The sequence below is a fragment of the Ailuropoda melanoleuca genome, chromosome 6 (assembly GCF_002007445.2).
Source record: "Ailuropoda melanoleuca isolate Jingjing chromosome 6, ASM200744v2, whole genome shotgun sequence".
NCBI lineage: Eukaryota > Metazoa > Chordata > Mammalia > Carnivora > Ursidae > Ailuropoda > Ailuropoda melanoleuca.
The window spans coordinates 92345354-92358874 of record NC_048223.1 but is presented as its reverse complement, the minus strand read 5'-3'; the positions used below and the strand labels follow the sequence as shown (position 1 = coordinate 92358874).

General features: G+C 48.9%; 1 protein-coding gene across 3 annotated transcripts in view; it reads right to left on the bottom strand.

Moving 5' to 3' along the window:
• Positions 1-13521, bottom strand: part of RASGEF1A (RasGEF domain family member 1A) — a 160818-nt gene that overhangs the window by 97173 nt on the left and 50124 nt on the right. The window contains exon 1 of one of the 3 annotated variants that reach the window (XM_034662901.1): positions 2976-2991. The exons of the other annotated variants lie outside the window; for them this stretch is intronic. The gene's annotated coding sequence lies outside the window, so the exon portion shown is untranslated. Of the gene's footprint in view, positions 1-2975; positions 2992-13521 lie in introns of those variants that run through there. 3 annotated transcript variants of the gene reach the window in all.

Genomic DNA, 13521 nt, shown 5'->3' with positions numbered 1-13521 from the left:
TAATGGGGTTTTCAGGCTTTCCCTTCCGTGGTTGCTGCCGTGCTGCCATCAGGCCGACATCGGTTGACCTTCCCAAACCCTGCTCCAAGGTTGTCAGATTGGGACTGCCTGGTGTCCCCAGTCTAGGGACATTCTGAATGGATCATAGCGCCTCTGTGCCAGCCAGGCATCCCTTGTGTTAGCTCTGTCACATGAACACGCAGACCCACAGCCCCAGGCTCTGGGCCCTTATAGAGTTGAGAAGGGCACATACTCTGAAGAAAGGGCAGAGCATCCTTCCCAGGCCCCTGCAGTTTCGGGGACCCTGCCTGATGTGTTACCAGCGGCTCTCAGAGGCCCTCGGTTCATGGCCAAGGGCCTGGCAGCTTCCCCACCTGATGCCACTTCAGCACCCCGTGATGACAGGCCTCCCTCCCTCCCACCCTGCTCCTTCCTCAGATTCTGCCTGGAAGACAAGTTGCTAAGTAAACACTCATCCACAGGAGGGAGGTGGGCAAGCGAGGGCAAAGGAACCGAGAGGCAGCCTGGAGTGGGTGGGAGTTACAGGAGGCAGATTTCTGCCCAACATTTGGAAGCTCTGAGAGAAAAACAGCCAGAGCAGACCAGGGCAGAAGCAGATGGCCTCAGGAGGGAAAGAGGGAGGGAGGAGGAGTCCCAGCAGGGGGCAGCCGGGGGCGGGGTGCTCTGGACCGGGAGCAAGAGAGCTGTGGTCACCTGGACAGGCCCTGATCTGCCTCCCCAGCCCTGCCTCCCACCATGGCCTTGGGACCTGCCCCCAGCAGGCCCTGTTGGGGAGGCCCAGAGCCCCTCTTCTGGGTTAGGGTGATGCAGAGGTGCGCATCCTACACCAGCCTATGCCAGCACCCCCACTTCTGAGGACTATGGTAGTCCCCAAGCCCTGCACCTCCCTTGGCCTATTTGACAAATTTGACTTCTGTGAAACATGTGGCTTGAGAACAGGGTTCTGTGGTTAAAAACCAAAAATCAGCCAGAGCTATTCCAATACCGCCCATTCATCTCATCATTCTGCAGCCAGGGAGACAGTTGTTCTCGGGGGTTCTCAGACCATACCTGAGCATCCCCGCCCCCCACTACTCTCCTCTGAAGGATCCAGGGGATGGACTAATGGGTCTCTTCCTCATCTGGTCAGCCTAAAGCGGCCACTAGCGCTGGGATGCCCTCCCTACTAGGCCAGGCCCACCAGCCCCCGGTCTCACTCAGGACAGCCCAGCACAAATGCCGGCAGCGCTGGTTTTCTCCCCCACCCTCCTCCTCTGCCTGCAGTTGCTAAGTTACACCAAAAAACCCTCTGCTCTGTGTGAACTGTTCCATTTCCACAATTTGCCAGGTGGAAGGGAGCCATCAGGCTGGCAGTTCAAGGATGCCTCCCAGAGAAAAACAAACTTGCTGGCTGGCTTTCAGGCCCCCATGGTGTACCTGGGGCCACCTGCTTTGCTCCCAAACCCAGGAGCCATGTGAAAGAGTACACAGCTGCCCTGGGAGGGTGTCAGCATGTGGGTCTCTACTGCTCATTCCCTTCTCAGGGACAGGGCCTGTGGGTTCTACTGCCACCCCCTACCCACCCATGACCACCCAGAGGGCTGCTGGTCACTATGACCCATGTCCCTAACAATAAATAAGAGCTAGAAGGGCACAGAACCCATCCACGTGTCCAGAGCCAATGTCCTCTACTTCCTCCCACTCTGGATGCCCTCCTCCTATTCTGGGCTGGGGTCCTGAGGTTCCAATGCAAAGTGTCCCTGGATGTCAGGGGGGAAATACCCCTAAAAGTCACTGAAACCATTTACACATGGGGAAGCTGAGTCCCTGAGAGGCCTGCAGCCTGCCCACAGTTCAGAAGCCAAGACCTGTGGCCTCCCAACTCCCTAGCTCCCTGCTCTTAACAGGAGCTGCTGCTTTGCACTCCAGGCCTCCTACTGAGGAGGCAAGGGCCTGGACCCAAGCGAGGCTGCACTGGGCAAGACTGTGTCCAGAGGCAGGTGGAAGACCTCTTAGGGCAGAGCAGACCACTGCCTCTTTGAGGTTCCCATGAATGCCAACCTGACTCTCTATGTCCTGGGCTCCTAGGGCAGGTGGCCCTCTGAGCCGTGCCCTTGCTCCAGAGGGTGGGAGAGGAATGACAGCAGGGGGGAGGGTTAACCAGATGGGGCTCACAGCTCCAAGCAGGGAACCAGGGTGCCCGGCCACCACCACATCTCAGCCCCCAGGTGGCTCCCAAGAGGCAGGCAGCCTCCCTGTAAATATCCACCAGCTCTAGCGCTCAGAAGCAGCTAGAGACGCAGGGGGCAAGGGCCTGCTGCGTGTCCTCCCCAGACAGCAGGAGCCCCCTCCCCCCTCACACACACACGCCGACCAGAACCAGCTGCACCTTATAAGGCCTGGGGCAAAGAGAGCACGGTCCTTGAAATGACCCTTGCCCACGGTGCAGAGAGGGGCATCTCGCCCTGGTCGTCTCCCTTCAAATGCTGAGCTCACGCCCCACTTCCTCGCCACACAGCAAGGGCGTGAGATGCCACCGCGGGGCCCAGAATGCAAACAAGCAAATGGAAACTTCCAACTGCGCAGCCCCGAGCTCCTCAGATTTCCCAGCCCCCTCCCCTATGCCAGGCCCGGGGCAGCGGACCTGCCAGCCCGTGCCCACGCCCGCCGGCCGAGTGCACTCCCGCCACGCCCAGGCAGAGATCGCCCGGTGCCCCGCAGGCGCTGGGGACGTGGGGTCCCGGCGCTGTCCAGCCCGGGGCGGAGTTCTCGGCAACTCCGCGCTGGGCTCCCGCACGCCCTCCTACACGCGCGTCCCATGACCCGTGCCGGGAGCCGGTGCCCCTGCCCCGCGACGGTCACGCCGGGCGGGACCCGGTGCCCGCGTACGCCCCGCCCGCGCCCGCGACCGGAGGGGACGGCCCGTGGGAGAGAGGGAGGGACCGAGGGACTCAGGATCTGCGCCCGCTGCCTACCTCGGTCCGGGCCGGCGTAGCTNGGCACGGAGCGGGCACGGAACGGGCACGGAGCGGGCACGGAGCGGGCGGGCGCGAGAGCGCGGGGAGCGGGCGAGCGCGGGGCGAGGGTGCGGGGCGGGCGCAGGGAAAGGGAGGGCGCGGGGCGGGCGCGTGGAGAGGGAAAGTGCGGGAAGAAGGTGGAAGGAGAGGTAAAGCGCGTGGCCAGGGCTCAGGGCGCGGGACTTGATGGAGGTAGGAGGCATAGAGAGAGTGCAGGGAGAAAGCCAGCCAGACTTCATTTTAAAAGGGCTAACTCAACAAACCACCCCAAAGGTGATTAAGCCACCTCATGTGAAAGAACCTTTGGGGACTCCCTAGAGCTGCCCAAATGTTGGCTTCTGAAACCGCTTCCGCAGGCAACTCCTGGTCCCTTTGATTATTCCCTTTAACCATCACAACCACCCTATAAGGCTGGTGTTGGTTTTGTTCCCATTGCACAGATGAGTAAACTGATGGTAGGGAATTGAAATGACCCTGTAGGATCGTGCAGGCAAAGCAAGGCTCAAAAACCACCCTGAGAGATTCCATAGTCCCCATTTCTCCAAAACCACTATGAGGAGGATGCGGGATCCAGGTCTTCTGGCTCCCAGTGAAGTTTCCTGTTCTCTGAACAGGCATCCTTGTTCTCTGGTCACATCAGGGGTCAGGAGTAACCCTTACAGGCACAGACCCAAGTGAATGTGGAACAGGCCTAGGGCCAGGAAGCTCAAAAGGGGAAGTACCCCACAGACATCCCCCACCCCTGCCTTGGAGAGGCTGAGGACCTTTCTTATTCATTCATTCAGTACATATTTACTGAGTGTCCATTGTATGCTGGGTGCCATTCTGGGCACTGGGATACAGGTGTGAATCCCCCCCCCCACCGTGTGGTTGAAGTTCGCATTCTTGTGGGAAGCAGGCAGTAAATAAAAAGCACAAGAAAATATTTCTTTTTTTTGTTTAAGATCTTATATATTTATTTGACAGAGAGAGAGACAGCCAGCGAGAGAGGGAACACAAGCAGGGAGAGTGGGAGAGGAAGAAGCAGGCTCCCAGCACAGCAGGGAGCCTGATGTGGGGCTCCATCCCAGGACCCTGGGATCACACCCTGGGCCAAAGGCAAATGCTTAATGACTGAGCCACCCAGGTGCCCCAAGAAAATATTTCATATGTCAGATGATGCAGATGCTCTGGAGAAGAGCATGGCAGAGAGAGGGTATAGGGAGTCTAGTTTGTGGAGTTATTTTATTTTGGCAGGTCAGGGAAGTCTTTGCTAAAGGGGTGACATCTGAGCCAGGACCTGACTGAAGCAAGCCATGCTGAATCTAAAGAATGAACATTTGAGGCATAGGGAATAGCCCTGAGTGCAAAGGCCCTGATGTGAGAATATGCTTTGCGTGTGTACAAGCAATAATGAGGAGACAGAGTGGTGTGCAAATGAGTGAAGAATTGTGAGTGAGAATGAGATTCCAGGAAGTGCCTGGGTGACCGGATCAGGGAGAACCTGGTTGGCCATCGGCCCATTGTAGCTTTGACTCAATGCCAAGCCGGTGGAGGGTTTTGCAAAGAAATGTTATGGTCTGACTTTTCTTGACAAAAACATTTCGGAAAATTTCAAACATTTACAAAAGTGGGAGCTAAGAAGGTAGTAAGCCCAGTGGCCCAACATCAACAATTATTAATATGTGGCCAATTTTGTTTCACCAGCACCCTGACCCACCACTATATTTGTTCAAGTGGGCATTTGTTTGTTATTAAGTGAACATTTATAACTTTTTAAAGTATAATATACATAAATAATGGTATACATCATAAATTTGTGCTCAATTGGTTTTCAATGAGAATATTAATAACTATCTGTATCTTGATTTTCACTATGGCAAGGTTTTAAATCAGATTCATTTTCTTTAATAGATCTAGGGCCTTGCAGATTATCTAATTCTTTTGATGTCACTTTTGATGAATTGTGTTTTTGAAATATTTTTAATTTGGCTAAATTTTCAGATTTACTGACAAGTTGCTCATAACATCCTCATATTAGCCCACAGATGTCTGCAGAATATGCAGTGCTGTCCCACGTTTCATTCTGATGTTGGGAATCTTTGTTTTTGTTTTCTTGACCAGTCTTGCTACAGTTTTGTAAATTTTACCATATTTTTAAAGAAAACTTTTGCCTTTGTTGAGTTTTCTCTGTGGTGCTTTCTATTTCATTGATGTCTACTTTTTGTTTTATTATGTCTGTATTTCTGCTTTGAGGGAGATATTTACTGTTTTGTCTTGTTTTTCAGTTTCTTAAGTTGGAAGCTACGCTCATTGGTTTTCAGCCTTCTTTTCTACTATATGCATTTAAAGCTATACATTCTAAGCACTGCTTTACCGTTTCTCACAAGTTATAAGTTTTTTATTATCATTTAGCTCAAGATATTTTTTCATTTCCATATCTTTTAATTTATTTGAGAGAGAGGGTGAGAGACCACAAGCAGAGGGAGGGGCACAAGCAGACCCCTCAATGAGCGAGGAACCCGATGCGGGGCTCAATCCCAGGACCCTGAGATCATGACCTGAGCTGAAGGCAGATGCTTAACCAACTGAGCCACCCAGGTGCCCCTTAGTTTCCATTTTGATTCTCTTTTGGTCCATGAATTATTTAGAAGGGTGTTGGTTAGTTTCCAAATACTAGGAGGTTTTCTAGTTATCTTCCTATTATTGAGTTCCAATTTAGTTTACAACAGGCAGAGGATGAACTCTGAATGCTTTCAATTCTCTGAAATCTACTCGTACATTTATGGCCCAGAATATGTTCTATTTTGGTAAATGTCCCATATGCCCTTGAAAAGAATGAATATTTTGCATAAATCAGTTAGGTCAGGTTGGTTAATCAGGTCCAAATCTATATTGCTACTGAATGTAATTTGTATTCTGTTAGTTCTTGAGACAAACTGGAAACAACCCAAAAGTCCTTCAACAAGTGAATGGATAAACAAATTGTAGCACATCCATACAAGGGAATACTGCTCAAGAACAACATGAATGATTCTCAAGAGCATTACGCTAAGTGAAAGAAGCCAGACTCAAAAGGATTCAAACTGTATAATTCCATTTATATGACTTCTAGAAAAGACAAAATTGTACAGATGGAGAACAGATCGGTGGTCCCTAGGGGTTGATGGGATGGAGGGATAGGAGAGGATCAACTACAGCACAGGGAAATTTTTAGGGACCATGAAAGTGTGTATGTGTCTTGATCTGTGGTGGTGGTCACATAACTATGCATTTGCCAAGACCTAAAGTAACTGTACACCAAAAGGAGTGAATTTTACTGTCTGTAATTAAAAAGTAATTTTAATCTTAAATATAATTGGAGGCTTCCTGTGGCTACCTTGTCATCTCTTTTTTGTTCAGATGTCCATAAGTTTTCAGTTTTCCCCTCCTTTTTGCTCTATTATTATGGAGGGAATCAGGATGACTTATTACTGCCAATGAATACAGCCTTGCCACTGCTGCCACAAAATGAAGAAGTCTGTAGGGTGCACAGGGGAATTGGAGGGGGCAGTTAAAGGCTGTTCCAATAGTCAAATGATGAATGATGCTTGCTTCGACCAGGGTAGTCATGCTCATGAAGATAAGAAGTGTTTGCAACTCAACATGTGCTGCAGATAAAGCCAAAAGTACTTGGGTCAGAGAAAAAGAGAAAAGCCAGCAGTCCTTTTGCCCCAAGCAGTCTTGCTGTCCATGCTCCGGAGCACATCCCAAGGTGCATCTGCATAGCTGGACACTGGTAGTACTTTGAGTGTTGTTTTATTTGGGCTGGCTTTGAGGTAGAGGGATTTCTGCAGGTTGTGGGAACTAAAACACACACATCCATGACAATTCAGGCACCTGCTGTTCGTGTTGCACCCAGACATTGTCTTGCCTCAAATGTGTCCCCCTTCAAGACTTCTCATCATAATGATTGCACTGGCTTACAGCTTTTTACTTCCATGGAGTCCAATAAGTCCAGTTCACTGGACTCTAGATCTCTGATTCTCCATCCAAACCAGTTCTTCCCAGGATTTCAGCTTTCTCCCTCCTGACCACTTGCCTTATTTTTTTGCCTTGTTTCCATAGAACAGCTTTTCAGTTGTTCCCTTGGCAATACCCTGGATTTTCTTGCTTCTTTTACCTTCATATCTCCCACCTGGCAAAACTCCAGTGACAGATAAATCCAACTCTGCCTTCTCCAGATGTCCCCTCAGTTATCTAAGTGCTGGCAGAGGCAATCACACAGCCCTGCTATCACTCTAAATTCACAATAAATTCATCAATGGAACTGAGAACTCAACATTACTCAGTCATCCTCCTATAGTTCTTTCTTTCCTTTTCCTTTCTTTTAAAAGATTTATTTATTTATTGGAGAGAGAGAGAGCATGAGTGAGGAGAGGGGTAGAGGAAGAGGGAGAGAGAGAATCTTCAAGCAGACTCTCCACTGAGCACAGAGCCCAATGAGGGGCTCAATCCGAGGACCCTGAGAACATGACCTGAGCTGAAATCGAGAGTCAGATGTTTAACCAACTGAACCACCCAGGTGCCCCTCTTTCCTTTTCTTAAATTGTGAAAATACATGATATATACAGAAGAATGGACAAAATGTGTATATACAGTTTCAGGAATAATCACATTGAGAATACCAATGGAACCAGGACTTTGGTTGAGAAATAGGGCACTACCAGTACATGGGAAGCCCCCTTTGTGTCCTTTCCCAACTGCTTGCCCTCATACTCTTTAAGCCCTACCTCCTCACTCCCAGAGGTAATCGTTATCCTGATATTTATTTCCCTGCCTCTGTTTAAACTTGTATCCTTAGATATGTATGGCTATTCTTGAACTTTTGTGAATAGAATCATACTCTACAGTCACTTACTTGTATCATCAGTATTATGTTTGTGAGATTCACCACACTGGTAAGTGTAGTTTATTCATGTTGACTATTGTTTGGTATTCTGTTATATTTATTTGGTCTACTATTAATTGATGTTTGGGGAGTTAACGTATTTTTGCTATTATTCATTCATTCACTAAACAAATATTTCTTGAGCACCTACTATGTGCCAGGCACTATTTTAGCTATTAGGTCAGAACAGTGATCAAAACAGGTAAAATTCCCTTACCACATGGGTATTCTAAGGGCAGATGACTACAATAAACATTTTTGAAAAGAACTTATGCTGTATGTTAAAAGATGAGAAGTGATAAGAACAAAAGGCAGGGGAAAAGATGAAAGGTACCAGGATCAGAGGTTGCAATTCTCTGGTGTTACCCACTGAGTTGACATCTAAGCCAGGAATTGAAAGGATTGAAGATAGTGTCATGTGTGGGGCACCTGGGTGGCTCAGTCATTAAGCATCTGCCTTCGACTCAGTTCATGATCCCAGGGTCCTGGAATCGGTCCCCACATCAGGCTCCCTGAACAGCGGGGAGCCTGCTTTTCCCTCTCCTCTGCACTCATGTGCTCTCTCTAGCTATCCCTGTCTCTCTCTCAAATAAATAAATAAAAATCTTAAAAAAAAAAAAAAGATGGTGCCATGTGGCTTCTGGGGTGAGGTCTTCCAACAGAAGGAGGAACCAGTGTAGCAGTCTTGAAGCAGGACTAATACAGAAGGATCTGTGCAATGCAGCTGTGTAACTAACTACCCCAAGTTAGACCAGACTTCACAGGTTAAGGACATAGTCCCCACAAGACTACAATAACTTCAGACACAAGCTGCAAGCTTCCGAGGCCACCTAAGCTTCTGACCAACTGACTACAAACTTAGAGGTTCCCATTACCCTCTCAAGTTTGATAATTCACTAGAACTCATAGAATTCAGCTAAGCACTGTACTCATAATTACAGCCCTAGCATAACAAAACGGTTTCAAATCAGGACCAGCCAAAAAAAGAGTCTCATACATACAGCAAGATCTGGGAGAGTCTGAAACACAAAGTTTCCATGTCCTCTCCCAACAGAGTCAGAACGTGTCACCCTATCTGCACAGAGTACTGTTGATCAGGGAAGTTCACCTGAGCTTCTGTGTTCAGAGTTTTATTTCTGTGTCAAGTGTTTTATTACATAGACATGATTGAATTATTCATTGCCCATGTGGCTCAATCTCCAACCTCCTCCCCTCCCCAGAAGTTGGACTGATGTCATGTGACTCAAGGTTCCAACCCTCTAATCACATGATTGGTCTTTCTGGTATGACTAGCCCCTATCCTGAGTCACCTTGTTAGCTTAAGCTCAGGTGTGGTCTGAGGGCCCACCATGAATAACAAAGATACTCCTACCACTTGGGAAATTCTAAGAATTTAGAGTCTTCAGGTACAGTGAAGGCTCAGGAACTCACAACTCTGCAGCCAAATCCAGCTTCATACAAAGACTAGAAAGCCCACTCTCTGCCTGAGGGGTCCTTGGCAGCTGGCCACCAGGAGGTGCAATGTTGGTGAGCACCAAGGACAGAGCCCAGGCCAGCATCAAAGGGCATTCCTAGCTATCTGGCTGTCAGGATAGAAGGACCTCCTTACGGATACTGGGAGAAGTCGGGGTAGGGATGTGTCCAAGTGCCCTGCAAAAGCCAAAGACAGCTGACATGCCCCTTCTTGAGTAATCTAGCTGCAACTTCTAAAGTATGAGGCACCAAGTCACTTAGGGGCTGGAGGCCAAATATTAGGTATAAATGGATGCCATGAGAGCGCTGGATGCTGGGCAACCTCCCTGGAGAGAAATATGTGATGTGTTCCCCAAAATATCAAGTTCTGCCTGACCAACACAGACTGATTGCATGGATCTGCCTCCTGGCCAAAACATGCTTTCTCTTTCTGGTTTGAGTGCTTACACTGCTGACTCTGCGATGCTTTGCTTTCCACTAGCCCCTGAATTGGGAAAGAAAGTGCTTTTATGGGTCCCCCTTTATACGGAGGAATCCTGAGAGTAGCAGGAGCCACTGCAAGAGGGAGAGGGTCTCACTGGGATGACCCTACAGGTTCCAACATAGCTGCTGGGATGGGCATTAGGTCCATTCAAATTGAAACTCCCTGTTCCCAGAACTACTGAGTGGTGCAACACTGTTCCTTCTCTGCCCCTGAGGGATTGCCTTCTACTGACCACTTCCTATATCCCACATACACTAATCTCTCCTCTCTTCTGATTGTCATAGCAATCCTGTGGGATGGGTACTGCTGCTGCTGCTCCTGTTTTACAGACAAGAAACTACGGCTCAGAGATACTAAGTCACAGCCAGTGAGTGGTGAATCCAGGACTGTAACCCAGATCTGTCTTGCACCAATGTCCCTGTTCTGTGCTACATGGCTCCAAGGGCAGAGAATTCCTGGGGCAATGGTTCTGGAGTAAAGGATACACCACAGCTGGGTTCCATAGCCTTCCTTCTCTGGGTAGTCAAAGCCATTTAGACTTGGGGGTCAGAAAACAAATGGCATTACTTAGTGCTGGGCTTATAACGTCTCTATTCCTGAAGCCAAGAATCTGGAAGGAAGGCCAACATTAATGCACAAATAATCACACACTGTCAACCTCCCAGACTCTGTTATTCACCTGTTCAATGAGACAATCATGTCTCTCTCACAGGACTGCCTAAGGGAGGAATTCCACTAAAAGGTGTTTGGCCCAACATACATGCTCAATAAACATGACCTCCTTCCTGGCTACATACTGAGAACCTGTGAATTAAGCCTACTTCTTCTGGACACTGAGTCACTAGCAGCAGGTCTCCAGCTGGGGGCCGTGAAGGTGGAGCAGCCCCTACATGATGGCATCATAGTGGATCTGCTATCCTGGGGGTAGAGTGGATGGGATCTTCCCAACAACCACTCTCTGATCACTCCCTTTCCTTCACTCTTATGCTGCTAAAGGTCAGTTTGTGAGCCTTCCTGGTCACATAATTCTCTTCTTTGGAAGCCCAAGGTGCCTCTCCATAAGGAATTGCTAGGAGTCCACAGAGCATGGGAGTTTGAAGGGAAAGTCTGTTGTCCCAAACTGAGAGGCAAAGGAGGACACTAGGGGGGCGCCTGGGTGGCTTAGTCGTTAAGTGCCTGCCTTCGGCTCAGAGCATGATCCCAGGGTCCTGGGATCGAGCCCCACATCAGGCTCCCTGCTCTGCTGGGAGCCTGCTTCTTCCTCTCCCACTCCCCCTGCTTGTGTTCCCTCTCTCGCTGGCTGTCTCTCTCTCTGTCAAATAAATAAATAAAATCTTAAAAAAAAAAAAAAGGAGGACACTAGGGATGCCTGCACTAGAGGCAGAGAGGGCTTTGGCCCCAGAGGGCTTGGACGTGGCCATAGCTAATTCTTATCCCAGATCTTCCACTTGCTGGCTATTTGAACTTGGGCAAGTCTCTTGTACCCTGCAAGCAGCAGTTTCCATATCAGTAAAGTGGAGTAAACTGAGGCCCCTTTTTCAGATAAAGTAACAGTTAACACATGGAAGGCACCAGGAAAGTGCCCAGCACATGGCAGTGAAGAGAGGTTGACAATACACACACACCTCCCAAAACGTGCTTAACTAGACCAGCAGAGCAAGCTCTCCAAGACTGGAGACTGGTTTTGAATAATGGAAACATTCATTTGAGAGTAATAATGCCTAGAGGCTGATAGCATTTCTCAGAAGCATAGTTAGTGTCCTGTCTCCCACTCAGCACATTGGGCCTCCTTGGAAGAAAGGTATGGTTGGTCTTGAAAAGGAAGGACATAGAGCCCCGTGGGCCACGTTGCCTGCTTCTCTCATCTCCCAGGCTCCTAACCCAGCATAGGTCAGGCCATCTATGGTGTGTGGATGCCCCCTTCCTATCTCCCCTTCCCCACCCCTTTCTCCCCTAGAAAGGGGAGAGCCACACACAGAGGGAGTTATGTTCCCACCAATTGAACACTCTTGTCTTTCTGGAGGTTGATATGTTTGTCAAAATTCAACTCTGCCTCTCCTCACAAATTAAATGGCTTTTCTCATTTGGATCAAAAACCCTAATGTAGATAAAAAGTTCCTATGTGGTTGCTACTGTTAACAGTATTTGTTTTTCATCTAAACAGATTATAACTGACTAGAAAGTTTTCTCCATCCTTCTGATTTATCTGCTTTTAAATGTCAGCTTCAAGAAACCAGACAACGAGCTCTGGGTTGGGAGGGTCCATAAGCTAAAGGCTTCCTAGAAAAGAGGGGAGAAGGAGTATGTGAACGAGGAAACAAGAGTGTTTTCAAAGGGTCAGGACTAGATAATGTTGCTGCACCCTTGATACATGGTGCCATGCCCTCAGCACATGCTCATTAAATAAATGAATGTGTGAATGAATGCATAGAAAAAACAGGCACAGAAGTGAGAAATGCAAGGAAGGATTCATGTTCACTTAGCTGGGCAAGATGGCCACTCAGGTCTTGTTATACTCACATACTATGGGAGAAATAGGCAGCCATTTTACAAAGGAGGAGAGTAAGGCCTGAGAATTTGGGAAACTTACTCTAAGCCCATGACAAGGATTAGGCAGAATCCAGATCACCCAGCTACAAGCCCATCCCATTCATTGTAAGGCCTCCCACCTGGTTTTGAGTTGTTCATAGCTAGACCCCCAATCATTCTTCCAGGTTGGACCAGAGGCCTTTCCTCTGATGACCCCAGGATTGGGACCACAGCTTCCCCTAGAGGGGATGGCCCATAAACCCTTGCCCAGGGAATGAGGGAAGGGAGAGTACGTGTTCTGGGCAGGCACCCTGGGCCTCACCCCAGAACAGCAGTGACTGTGCTGTGTGAGCTCACTGCAGTGGGTCTCTGGTCCTGATTTTCACACTACTGTATGCCCCCTACCATGACCCAGCCCTCCTTAGTCAGGGGCAGTGGAGCAGCAGCATCCTTACCTCCCATGCTCTGAGGCCAAGCCTCCACAAGGGGCTGGCATGGTGGAGTGAGTGTGTTCAGCCTGCAACATAGCCAATGGCTGGTAATATAACACAGAAAACCAAAAATGAGGCTAAGAGAACAGAGAGGGAGACAGACAGATGAAGGAAGAGAAGATTCCTTGAGAAAGAGTGGGAAAGGAATAGGAAAAGATAAACAGCAGAGATACTATGGAAAAAGAAAGAGAGGGACACCTGGGTGGCTCAGTCAGTTAAGCATCTGCCTTTGGCTTGGGTCATGATCCCAAGGTCCTGGGATTGAGCCCCGCATCGGGCTCCTTGCTCAGCAGGGAGCCTGCTTCTCCCTCTGCCTGCTGTTTTCCATGCTTGTGCTCACTCACTCTCTCACTCTCTCTAGCAAATAAATAAAATCTGCAAAAAAAAAAAAAAGAGAGAGAGAGAAGGAGAAAAACTGAAAAATAAAACAGTGTGTGGGTGCACCTATGTGTGCACCTCCATGCTTGGGCATGTGTAGTGCATATGCATGTCTGTGTGGGCGCACATATGCGAAGCAGGGGCAGGAGACATATGTGTGAGCTCTGCATGTGTGAGCAGGCATACCCATGAGCATGAGCATCAATCACGTGGCCACTACCATGGGCTTAGGCATCCATC